Source organism: Stenella coeruleoalba (genome assembly GCF_951394435.1).
Source record: "Stenella coeruleoalba genome assembly, contig: scaffold_48, whole genome shotgun sequence".
NCBI lineage: Eukaryota > Metazoa > Chordata > Mammalia > Artiodactyla > Delphinidae > Stenella > Stenella coeruleoalba.
The window spans coordinates 104,541-116,621 of record NW_027646083.1 but is presented as its reverse complement, the minus strand read 5'-3'; the positions used below and the strand labels follow the sequence as shown (position 1 = coordinate 116,621).

Here is a 12,081-nt window from a genome sequence, read left to right as displayed (position 1 = left end):
ACAGGAATAGCGAAAACCAATGAGAGACTAGCTGGAGGTGTCTGGATGGGCAAATTTAACTCTCATTTCCCACCAGGAAGAGGAATTAAGCAAAGGCTCAGCGTGCCGTGCCGGAACCAGATTAGGGCCTGTAGACATCCTGCGGTGTTGCGGCCAGGTCACAAGAAAGCGAGTTGAAGAAAGGAGCTCAGGGGCACTGTAATTCACAAACCTGCAGAGTTATAAATGACAGCTATCGTCCAAAAATAGACTGAAGTAAGGCTGCCAAGAGGACTTGAAAGCGGGGCAGAATTGCAGGAAACCGATTTCAGGAGGTAGACTGGAATTGCATTGAAGGCATAGGAAAAGAGGCAGAACGTCCACAATGATGCACTTGGCCAAAAAGGGCGTATGCGTTTTTTCCTGAATATATTCAGGAAAAAACGCATACGCCCTTTTTGGCCAACCAAGCAAACTTGCAAAGGAAATCTGCACTACAATGAAGTCTCACTTCTCCCCGGTCAAAAGGGCCATCTGAAAAAAGTGTAAACTCCAGAAAGGCAGGACAGGCCATGGAGAACTGGGAGCCTTGTTATGCTGATGGGCGGGATGTAAATTGCCAACAGACACTCAGGAGAAGTGTATGGTGTTTCCTGAAACATCTAAAAAACAAAGCATCAGAGCCTAGGGCACTTACACTTATGGTCCTATAGCTTAGGGAAATTAAAATCAAAAAGACACAGCCACCCCAAAGTTTGGGACACCTCCGTTTACAAGAACCTCGTTTACCGTACAAGTTCAATATCACAGAAAGTGAAAAATGGATAAAGAACTTGTGGTACTTACGTACAATGCAGTATCACTCAGCAATGAAATCTATGTCATCAGGCCCGTAGCAGCATAATGAGTGGATTCAGGTATGATGATTCTAACTGAAATAAGTCACACAGAAAAAGAAACATCATAAGATATCACTAATACACGGAATGTAAACTTGGCTACACAGGAACTGCATTCCAAAACAGAACAGGGTCTCAAATTTAGAAAACCAACTTATGCTTGCTTAAGGGGAAAGGTGAGTTGGGGTGCTGCATAAAACCAGAGATTGAAATGAGCACAGATAAAGTTCCTTAAGCCAAATATGGAATAGACAAGAGCTACTCCTTGCTCAACGAAATGGACTCAAAACCCCATATTAAACGCCTAAGAATGTACCTGACTAGTAAGTATCTTAAAACCTATGGATTGCTATGTCTCCGAAAGAGAATCAAGCATGTGTACAGGGGCAAAAACGCAGCAGTGATAGGATTGGAGAGGTTCGGTGAGCAAATGAAGACCCTTTTAAGTCATATTGCATGGTACCCATTACACGGGTCTTAACTCTCCAGGTTTAAGGTATTCTTCCTTCAGCTAAAACATGCATGTGGAACCCAGAGTATGATCAACCATGTGAACGGGAGACGTGTTCAAATATGTCTCAGTTTTCCTCCCCTGGTACTCGGGTGCAACATTCCAGACGCTTTACTAACACTCTCCCCACTTGGAGAGTCAGTCCCTTTAACCTCCTGTTTGGCCCAGTTTGCAATTTCTGCGGAAGATGAACAGGAATAGCGAGAACCAATGAGAGACTACCTGGAGGTGTCTGGACGGGCAAATTTAACTCTCATTTCCCACCAGGAAGAGGAATTAACCAAAGGCTCAGCGTGCCGTGCCGGAACCAGATTAGGGCCTGAAGCCATCCTGCGGTGTTGCGGCCAGGTCACAAGAAAGCGAGTTGAAGAAAGGAGCTCAGGGGCACTGTAATTCACAAACCTGCAGAGTTATAAATGACAGCTATCGTCCAAAAATAGACTGAAGTAAGGCTGCCAAGAGGACTTGAAAGCGGGGCAGAATTGCAGGAAACCGATTTCAGGAGGTAGACTGGAATTGCATTGAAAGCATAGGAAAAGAGGCAGAACGTCCACAATGATGCACTTGGCCAAAAAGGGCGTATGCGTTTTTTCCTGAATATATTCAGGAAAAAACGCATACGCCCTTTTTGGCCAACCAAGCAAGCTTGCAAAGGAAATCTGCACTACAATGAAGTCTCACTTCCCCCCGGTCAAAAGGGCCATCTGAAAAAAGTGTAAAATCCAGAAAGGCAGGACAGGCCATGGAGAACTGGGAGCCTTGTTATGCTGATGGGCGGGATGTAAATTGCCAACAACCACTCGGGAGAAGTGTATGGTGTTTCCTGAAACATCTAAAAAACAAAGCAACAGAACCTAGGGCACTTCCACTTATGGTCCTATAGCTTAGGGAAATTAAAATGAAAAAGACACAGCCACCCCAAAGTTTGGAACGGCTCTGTTTACAAGAACCTCGTTTACAGTACAAGTTCAACATCGCAGAAAGTGAAAAATGGATAAAGAAGTTGTGGTATTTACTTACAAAGCAATATCACTCAGCAATGAAATCTGTGTCATCAGGCCCTTAGCAGCACAATGAGTGGATTCAGGTATGATGATTCTAACTGAAATAAGTCACACAGAAAAAGAAACATCATAAGATATCAGTAATACACGGAATGTAAACTTGGCTACACAGGAACTGCATTCCAAAACAGAACAGGGTCTCAAATTTAGAAAACCAACTTATGCTTGCTTAAGGGGAAAGGTGAGTTGGGGTGCTGCATAAAACCAGAGATTGAAATGAGCACAGATAAAGTTCCTTAAGCCAAATATGGAATAGACAAGAGCTACTCCTTGCTCAACGAAATGGACTCAAAACCCCATATTAAACGCCTAAGAATGTACCTGACTAGTAAGTATCTTAAAACCTATGGATTGCTATGTCTCCAAAAGAGAATCAAGCGTGTGTACAGGGGCATAAATGCAGCAGTGATAGGATTGGGGAGGTTCGGTGAGCAAATGAAGACCCTTTGAAGTCATATTGCATGGTACCCATTACACGGGTCTCAACTCTCCAGGTTTAAGGTATTCTTCCTTCAGCTAAAACATGCATGTGGAACCCAGAGTATGATCAACCATGTGAACGGGAGACGTGTTCAAATATGTCTCAGTTTTCCTCCCCTGGTACTTGGGTGCAACATTCCAGACGCTTTACTAACACTCTCCCGACTTGGAGAGTCAGTCCCTTTAACCTCCTGTTTGGCCCAGTTTGCAATTTCTGCGGAAGATGAACAGGAATAGCGAGAACCAATGAGAGGCTAGCTGGAGGTGTCTGGACGGGCAAATTCAACTCTCATTTCCCACCAGGAAGAGGAATTAACCAAAGGCTCAGCATGCCGGGCCGAAACCAGATTAGGGCCTGAAGCCATCCTGCGGTGTTGCGGCCAGGTCACAAGAAAGCGAGTTGAAGAAAGGAACTCAGGGGCACTGTAATTCACAAACCTGCAGAGTTATAAATGACAGCTATCGTCCAAAAATAGACTGAAGTAAGGCTGCCAAGAGGACTTGAAAGCGGGGCAGAATTGCAGGAAACCGATTTCAGGAGGTAGACTGGAATTGCATTGAAAGCATAGGAAAAGAGGCAGAACGTCCACAATGATGCACTTGGCCAAAAAGGGCGTATGCGTTTTTTCCTGAATATATTCAGGAAAAAACGCATACGCCCTTTTTGGCCAACCAAGCAAGCTTGCAAAGGAAATCTGCACTACAATGAAGTCTCACTTCCCCCCGGTCAAAAGGGCCATCTGAAAAAAGTGTAAAATCCAGAAAGGCAGGACAGGCCATGGAGAACTGGGAGCCTTGTTATGCTGATGGGCGGGATGTAAATTGCCAAGAACCACTTGGGAGAAGTGTATGGTGTTTCCTGAAACAACTAAAAAACAAAGCAACAGAACCTAGGGCACTTCCACTTATGGTCCTATAGCTTAGGGAAATTAAAATGAAAAAGACACAGCCACCCCAAAGTTTGGAACAGCTCTGTTTACAAGAACCTCGTTTACAGTACAAGTTCAACATCGCAGAAAGTGAAAAATGGATAAAGAAGTTGTGGTATTTACTTACAAAGCAATATCACTCAGCAATGAAATCTGTGTCATCAGGCCCTTAGCAGCACAATGAGTGGATTCAGGTATGATGATTCTAAGTGAAATAAGTCACACAGAAAAAGAAACATCATAAGATATCACTAATACACGGAATGTAAACTTGGCTACACAGGAACTGCATTCCAAAACAGAACAGGGTCTCAAATTTAGAAAACCAACTTATGCTTGCTTAAGGGGAAAGGTGAGTTGGGGTGCTGCATAAAACCAGAGATTGAAATGAGCACAGATAAATTTCCTTAAGCCAAATATGGAATAGACAAGAGCTACTCCTTGCTCAACGAAATGGACTCAAAACCCCATATTAAACGCCTAAGAATGTACCTGACAAGTAAGTGTCTTAAAACCTATGGATTGCTATGTCTCCAAAAGAGAATCAAGCGTGTGTACAGGGGCATAAACGCAGCAGTGATAGGATTGGAGAGGTTCGGTGAGCAAATGAAGACCCTTTGAAGTCATATTGCATGGTACCCATTACACGGGTCTCAACTCTCCAGGTTTAAGGTATTCTTCCTTCAGCTAAAACATGCATGTGGAACCCAGAGTATGATCAACCATGTGAACGGCAGACGTGTTCAAATATGTCTCAGTTTTCCTCCCCTGGTACTCGGGTGCAACATTCCAGACGCTTTACTAACACTCTCCCGACTTGGAGAGTCAGTCCCTTTAACCTCCTGTTTGGCCCAGTTTGCAATTTCTGTGGAAGATGAACAGGAATAGCGAGAACCAATGAAAGAATAGCTGGAGGTGTCTGGACGGGCAAATTTAACTCTCATTTCCCACCAGGAAGAGGAATTAACCAAAGGCTCAGCGTGCCGTGCCAGAACCAGATTAGGGCCTGAAGACATCCTGCGGTGTTGCGGCCAGGCCACAAGAAAGCGAGTTGAAGAAAGGAGCTCAGGGGCACTGTAATTCACAAACATGCAGAGTTATAAATGACAGCTATCGTCCAAAAATAGACTGAAGTAAGGCTGCCAAGAGGACTTGAAAGCGGGGCAGAATTGCAGGAAACCGATTTCAGGAGGTAGACTGGAATTGCATTGAAAGCATAGGAAAAGAGGCAGAACGTCCACAATGATGCACTTGGCCAAAAAGGGCGTATGCGTTTTTTCCTGAATATATTCAGGAAAAAACGCATACGCCCTTTTTGGCCAACCAAGCAAACTTGCAAAGGAAATCTGCACTACAATGAAGTCTCACTTCCCCCCGGTCAAAAGGGCCATCTGAAAAAAGTGTAAAATCCAGAAAGGCAGGACAGGCCATGGAGAACTGGGAGTCTTGTTATGCTGATGGGCGGGATGTAAATTGCCAACAGACACTCAGGAGAAGTGTATGGTGTTTCCTGAAACATCTAAAAAACAAAGCAACAGAGCCGAGGGCACTTGCGCTTATGGTCCTATAGCTTAGGGAAATTAAAATCAAAAAGACACAGCCACCCCAAAGTTTGGGACGCCTCCGTTTACAAGAACCTCGTTTACCGTACAAGTTCAATATCACAGAAAGTGAAAAATGGATAAAGAACTTGTGGTACTTACGTACAATGCAGTATCACTCAGCAATGAAATCTATGTCATCATGCCCGTAGCAGCATAATGAGTGGATTCAGGTACGATGATTCTAACTGAAATAAGTCACACAGAAAAAGAAACATCATAAGATATCACTAATACACGGAATGTAAACTTGGCTACACATGAACTGCATTCCAAAACAGAACAGGGTCTCAAATTTAGAAAACCAACTTATGCTTGCTTAAGGTGAAAGGTGAGTTGGGGTGCTGCATAAAACCAGAGATTGAAATGAGCACAGATAAAGTTCCTTAAGCCAAATATGGAATACAAAAGAGCTACTCCTTGCTCAACGAAATGGACTCAACACCCCATATTAAACGCCAAAGAATGTACCTGACTAGTAAGTATCTTAAAACCTATGGATTGCTATGTCTCCGAAAGAGAATCAAGCATGTGTACAGGGGCATAAACGCAGCAGTGATAGGATTGGAGAGGTTCGTGAGCAAATGAAGACCCTTTGAAGTCATATTGCATGGAACCCATTCCACGGTTTTCAACTACCCAGGTTTAAGGTATTCTTCCTTCATCTAAAACATGCATGTGGAACCTAGAGTATGATCAACCATGTGATCGGGAGACGTGTTCAAATATGTCTCAGTTTTCGTACCCTGGTACTCGGGTGCAACATTCCAGACGCTTTACTAACACTCTCCCCACTTGGAGAGTCAGTCCCTTTAACTTCCTGTTTGGCCCAGTTTGCAATTTCTGTGGAAGATGAACAGGAATAGCGAGAACCAATGAGAGACTACCTGGAGGTGTCTGGATGGGCAAATTCAACTCTCATTTCCCACCAGGAAGAGGAATTAACCAAAGGCTCAGCGTGCCGTGCCAGAACCAGATTAGGGCCTGAAGACATCCTGCGGTGTTGCGGCCAGGTCACAAGAAAGCGAGTTGAAGAAAGGAGCTCAGGGGCACTGTAATTCACAAACCTGCAGAGTTATAAATGACAGCTATTGTCCAAAAATAGACTGAAGTAAGGCTGCCAAGAGGACTTGAAAGCGGGGCAGAATTGCAGGAAACCGATTTCAGGAGGTAGACTGGAATTGCATTGAAAGCATAGGAAAAGAGGCAGAACGTCCACAATGATGCACTTGGCCAAAAAGGGCGTATGCGTTTTTTCCTGAATATATTCAGGAAAAAACGCATACGCCCTTTTTGGCCAACCAAGCAAGCTTGCAAAGGAAATCTGCACTACAATGAAGTCTCACTTCCCCCCGGTCAAAAGGGCCATCTGAAAAAAGTGTAAAATCCAGAAAGGCAGGACAGGCCATGGAGAACTGGGAGCCTTGTTATGCTGATGGGCGGAATGTAAATTGCCAACAACCACTTGGGAGAAGTGTATGGTGTTTCCTGAAACATCTAAGAAACAAAGCAACAGAACCTAGGGCACTTCCACTTATGGTCCTATAGCTTAGGGAAATTAAAATCAAAAAGACACAGCCACCCCAAAGTTTGGAACGGCTCTGTTTACAAGAAACTCGTTTACAGTACAAGTTCAACATCGCAGAAAGTGAAAAATGGATAAAGAAGTTGTGGTATTTACTTACAAAGCAATATCACTCAGCAATGAAATCTGTGTCATCAGGCCCTTAGCATCACAATGAGTGGATTCAGGTATGATGATTCTAACTGAAATAAGTCACACAGAAAAAGAAACATCATAAGATATCAGTAATACACGGAATGTAAACTTGGCTACACAGGAACTGAATTACAGAACAGAACAGGGTCTCAAATTTAGAAAACCAACTTATGCTTGCTTAAGGGGAAAGGTGAGTTGGGGTGCTGCATAAAACCAGAGATTGAAATGAGCACAGATAAAGTTCCTTAAGCCAAATATGGAATAGACAAGAGCTACTCCTTGCTCAACGAAATGGACTCAACACCGCATATTAAACGCCTAAGAATGTACCTGACTAGTAAGTATCTTAAAACCTATGGATTGCTATGTCTCCGAAAGAGAATCAAGCATGTGTACATGGGCATAAATGCAGCAGTGATAGGATTGGAGGGGTTCGTGAGCAAATGAAGACCCTTTGAAGTCATATTGCATGGTACCCATTCCACGGGTCTCAACTCTCCAGGTTTAAGGTATTGTTCCTTCAGCTAAAACATGCATGTGGAACCTAGATTATGATCAACCATGTGATCGGGAGACGTGTTCAAATATGTCTCAGTTTTCGTACCCTGGTACTCGGGTTCAACATTCCAGACGCTTTACTAACACTCTCCCCACTTGGAGAGTCAGTCCCTTTAACCTCCTGTTTGGCCCAGTTTGCAATTTCTGTGGAAGATGAACAGGAATAGCGAGAACCAATGAGAGACTAGCTGGAGGTGTCTGGATGGGCAAATTTAACTCTCATTTCCCACCAGGAAGAGGGATTAACCAAAGGCTCAGCGTGCCGTGCCGGAACCAGATTAGGGCCTGTAGACATCCTGCGGTGTTGCGGCCAGGTCACAAGAAAGCGAGTTGAAGAAAGGAGCTCAGGGGCACTGTAATTCACAAACCTGCAGAGTTATAAATGACAGCTATCGTCCAAAAATAGACTGAAGTAAGGCTGCCAAGAGGACTTGAAAGCGGGGCAGAATTGCAGGAAACCGATTTCAGGAGGTAGACTGGAATTGCATTGAAGGCATAGGAAAAGAGGCAGAACGTCCACAATGATGCACTTGGCCAAAAAGGGCGTATGCGTTTTTTCCTGAATATATTCAGGAAAAAACGCATACGCCCTTTTTGGCCAACCAAGCAAACTTGCAAAGGAAATCTGCACTACAATGAAGTCTCACTTCTCCCCGGTCAAAAGGACCATCTGAAAAAAGTGTAAACTCCAGAAAGGCAGGACAGGCCATGGAGAACTGGGAGCCTTGTTATGCTGATGGGCGGGATGTTAATTGCCAACAACCACTGGGGAGAAGTGTATGGTGTTTCCTGAAACATCTAAAAAACAAAGCATCAGAGCCTAGGGCACTTCCACTTATGGTCCTATAGCTTAGGGAAATTAAAATCAAAAAGACACAGCCACCCCAAAGTTTGCGACACCTCCGTTTACAAGAACCTCGTTTACCGTACAAGTTCAATATCACAGAAAGTGAAAAATGGATAAAGAACTTGTGGTACTTACGTACAATGCAGTATCACTCAGCAATGAAATCTATGTCATCAGGCCCGTAGCAGCATAATGAGTGGATTCAGGTACGATGATTCTAACTGAAATAAGTCACACAGAAAAAGAAACATCATAAGATATCAGTAATACACGGAATGTAAACTTGGCTACACAGGAACTGCATTCCAAAACAGAACAGGGTCTCAAATTTAGAAAACCAACTTATGCTTGCTTAAGGGGAAAGGTGAGTTGGGGTGCTGCATAAAACCAGAGATTGAAATGAGCACAGATAAAGTTCCTTAAGCCAAATATGGAATAGACAAGAGCTACTCCTTGCTCAACGAAATGGACTCAAAACCCCATATTAAACGCCTAAGAATGTACCTGACTAGTAAGTATCTTAAAACCTATGGATTGCTATGTCTCCGAAAGAGAATCAAGCATGTGTACAGGGGCATAAACGCAGCAGTGATAGGATTGGAGAGGTTCGGTGAGCAAATGAAGACCCTTTTAAGTCATATTGCATGGTACCCATTACACGGGTCTTAACTCTCCAGGTTTAAGGTATTCTTCCTTCAGCTAAAACATGCATGTGGAACCCAGAGTATGATCAACCATGTGAACGGGAGACGTGTTCAAATATGTCTCAGTTTTCCTCCCCTGGTACTCGGGTGCAACATTCCAGACGCTTTATTAACACTCTCCCCACTTGGAGAGTCAGTCCCTTTAACCTCCTGTTTGGCCCAGTTTGCAATTTCTGCGGAAATGAACAGGAATAGCGAGAACCAATGAGAGACTAGCTGGAGGTGTCTGGACGGGCAAATTTAACTCTCATTTCCCACCAGGAAGACGAATTAACCAAAGGCTCAGCGTGCCGTGCCGGAACCAGATTAGGGCCTGAAGCCATCCTGCGGTGTTGCGGCCAGGTCAAAAGAAAGCGAGTTGAAGAAAGGAGCTCAGGGGCACTGTAATTCACAAACCTGCAGAGTTATAAATGACAGCTATCGTCCAAAAATAGACTGAAGTAAGGCTGCCAAGAGGACTTGAAAGCGGGGCAGAATTGCAGGAAACCGATTTCAGGAGGTAGACTGGAATTGCATTGAAAGCATAGGAAAAGAGGCAGAACGTCCACAATGATGCACTTGGCCAAAAAGGGCGTATGCGTTTTTTCCTGAATATATTCAGGAAAAAACGCATACGCCCTTTTTGGCCAACCAAGCAAGCTTTCAAAGGAAATCTGCACTACAATGAAGTCTCACTTCCCCCCATCAAAAGGGCCATCTGAAAAAAGTGTAAAATCCAGAAAGGCAGGACAGTCCATGGAGAACTGGGAGCCTTGTTATGCTGATGGGCGGGATGTAAATTGCCAACAACCACTTGGGAGAAGTGTATGGTGTTTCCTGAAACATCTAAAAAACAAAGCAACAGAACCTAGGGCACTTCCACTTATGGTCCTATAGCTTAGGGAAATTAAAATCAAAAAGACACAGCCACCCCAAAGTTTGGAACGGCTCTGTTTACAAGAACCTCGTTTACAGTACAAGTTCAACATCGAAGAAAGTGAAAAATGGATAAAGAAGTTGTGGTATTTACTTACAAAGCAATATCACTCAGCAATGAAATCTGTGTCATCAGGCCCTTAGCATCACAATGAGTGGATTCAGGTATGATGATTCTAACTGAAATAAGTCACACAGAAAAAGAAACATCATAAGATATCAGTAATACACGGAATGTAAACTTGGCTACACAGGAACTGAATTACAGAACAGAACAGGGTCTCAAATTTAGAAAACCAACTTATGCTTGCTTAAGGGGAAAGGTGAGTTGGGGTGCTGCATAAAACCAGAGATTGAAATGAGCACAGATAAAGTTACTTAAGCCAAATATGGAATAGACAAGAGCTACTCCTTGCTCAACGAAATGGACTCAACACCGCATATTAAACGCCTAAGAATGTACCTGACTAGTAAGTATCTTAAAACCTATGGATTGCTATGTCTCCGAAAGAGAATCAAGCATGTGTACAGGGGCATAAACGCAGCAGTGATAGGATTGGAGAGGTTCGGTGAGCAAATGAACACCCTTTGAAGTCATATTGCATGGTACCCATTCCACGGGTTTCAAATACCCAGGTTTAAAGTATTCTTCCTTCAGCTAAAACATGCATGTGGAACCCAAGTATGATCAACCATGTGAACGGAAGACGTGTTCAAATATGTCTCAGTTTTCCTCCCCTGGTACTCGGGTTCAACATTCCAGACGCTTTACTAACACTCTCCCCACTTGGAGAGTCAGCGCCTTTAACCTCCTGTTTGGCCCAGTTTGCAATTTCTGCGGAAGATGAACAGGAATAGGGAGAACCAATGAGAGACTAGCTGGAGGTGTCTGGTCGGGCAAATTTAACTCTCATTTCCCACCAGGAAGAGGAAATAACCAAAGGCTCAGCGTGCCGTGCCGGAACCAGATTAGGGCCGGAAGCCATCCTGCGGTGTTGCGGCCAGCTCAAAAGAAAGCGAGTTGAAGAAAGGAGCTCAGGGGCACTGTAATTCACAAACCTGCAGAGTTATAAATGACAGCTATCGTCCAAAAATAGACTGAAGTAAGGCTGCCAAGAGGACTTGAAAGCGGGGCAGAATTGCAGGAAACCGATTTCAGGAGGTAGACTGGAATTGCATTGAAAGCATAGGAAAAGAGGCAGAACGTCCACAATGATGCACTTGGCCAAAAAGGGCGTATGCGTTTTTTCCTGAATATATTCAGGAAAAAACGCATACGCCCTTTTTGGCCAACCAAGCAAGCTTGCAAAGGAAATCTGCACGACAATGAAGTCTCACTTCCCCCCGGTCAAAAGGGCCATCTGAAAAAAGTGTAAAATCCAGAAAGGCAGGACAGGCCATGGAGAACTGGGAGCCTTGTTATGCTGATGGGCGGGATGTAAATTGCCAACAACCACTCGGGAGAAGTGTATGGTGTTTCCTGAAACATCTAAAAAACAAAGCAACAGAACCTAGGGCACTTCCACTTATGGTCCTATAGCTTAGGGAAATTAAAATGAAAAAGACACAGCCACCCCAAAGTTTGGAACGGCTCTGTTTACAAGAACCTCGTTTACAGTACAAGTTGAACATCGCAGAAAGTGAAAAATGGATAAAGAAGTTGTGGTATTTACTTACAAAGCAATATCACTCAGCAATGAAATCTGTGTCATCAGGCCCTTAGCAGCACAATGAGTGGATTCAGGTATGATGATTCTAACTGAAATAAGTCACACAGAAAAAGAAACATCATAAGATATCACTAATACACGGAATGTAAACTTGGCTACACAGGAACTGAATTACAGAACAGAACAGGGTCTCAAATTTAGAAA

General features: G+C 43.8%; 1 long non-coding RNA gene across 46 annotated transcripts in view; it reads right to left on the bottom strand.

Annotated features, from left to right (window-relative positions):
* LOC307181352 overlaps window positions 1-12,081 on the bottom strand; it is a 1,649,813-nt gene that overhangs the window by 1,536,905 nt on the left and 100,827 nt on the right. Inside the window, exon 1 of one of the 46 annotated variants that reach the window (XR_013826500.1) lies at window positions 3,990-4,004. The exons of the other annotated variants lie outside the window; for them this stretch is intronic. This is a non-coding gene — a long non-coding RNA (uncharacterized lncRNA). Of the gene's footprint in view, window positions 1-3,989; window positions 4,005-12,081 lie in introns of those variants that run through there. 46 annotated transcript variants of the gene reach the window in all.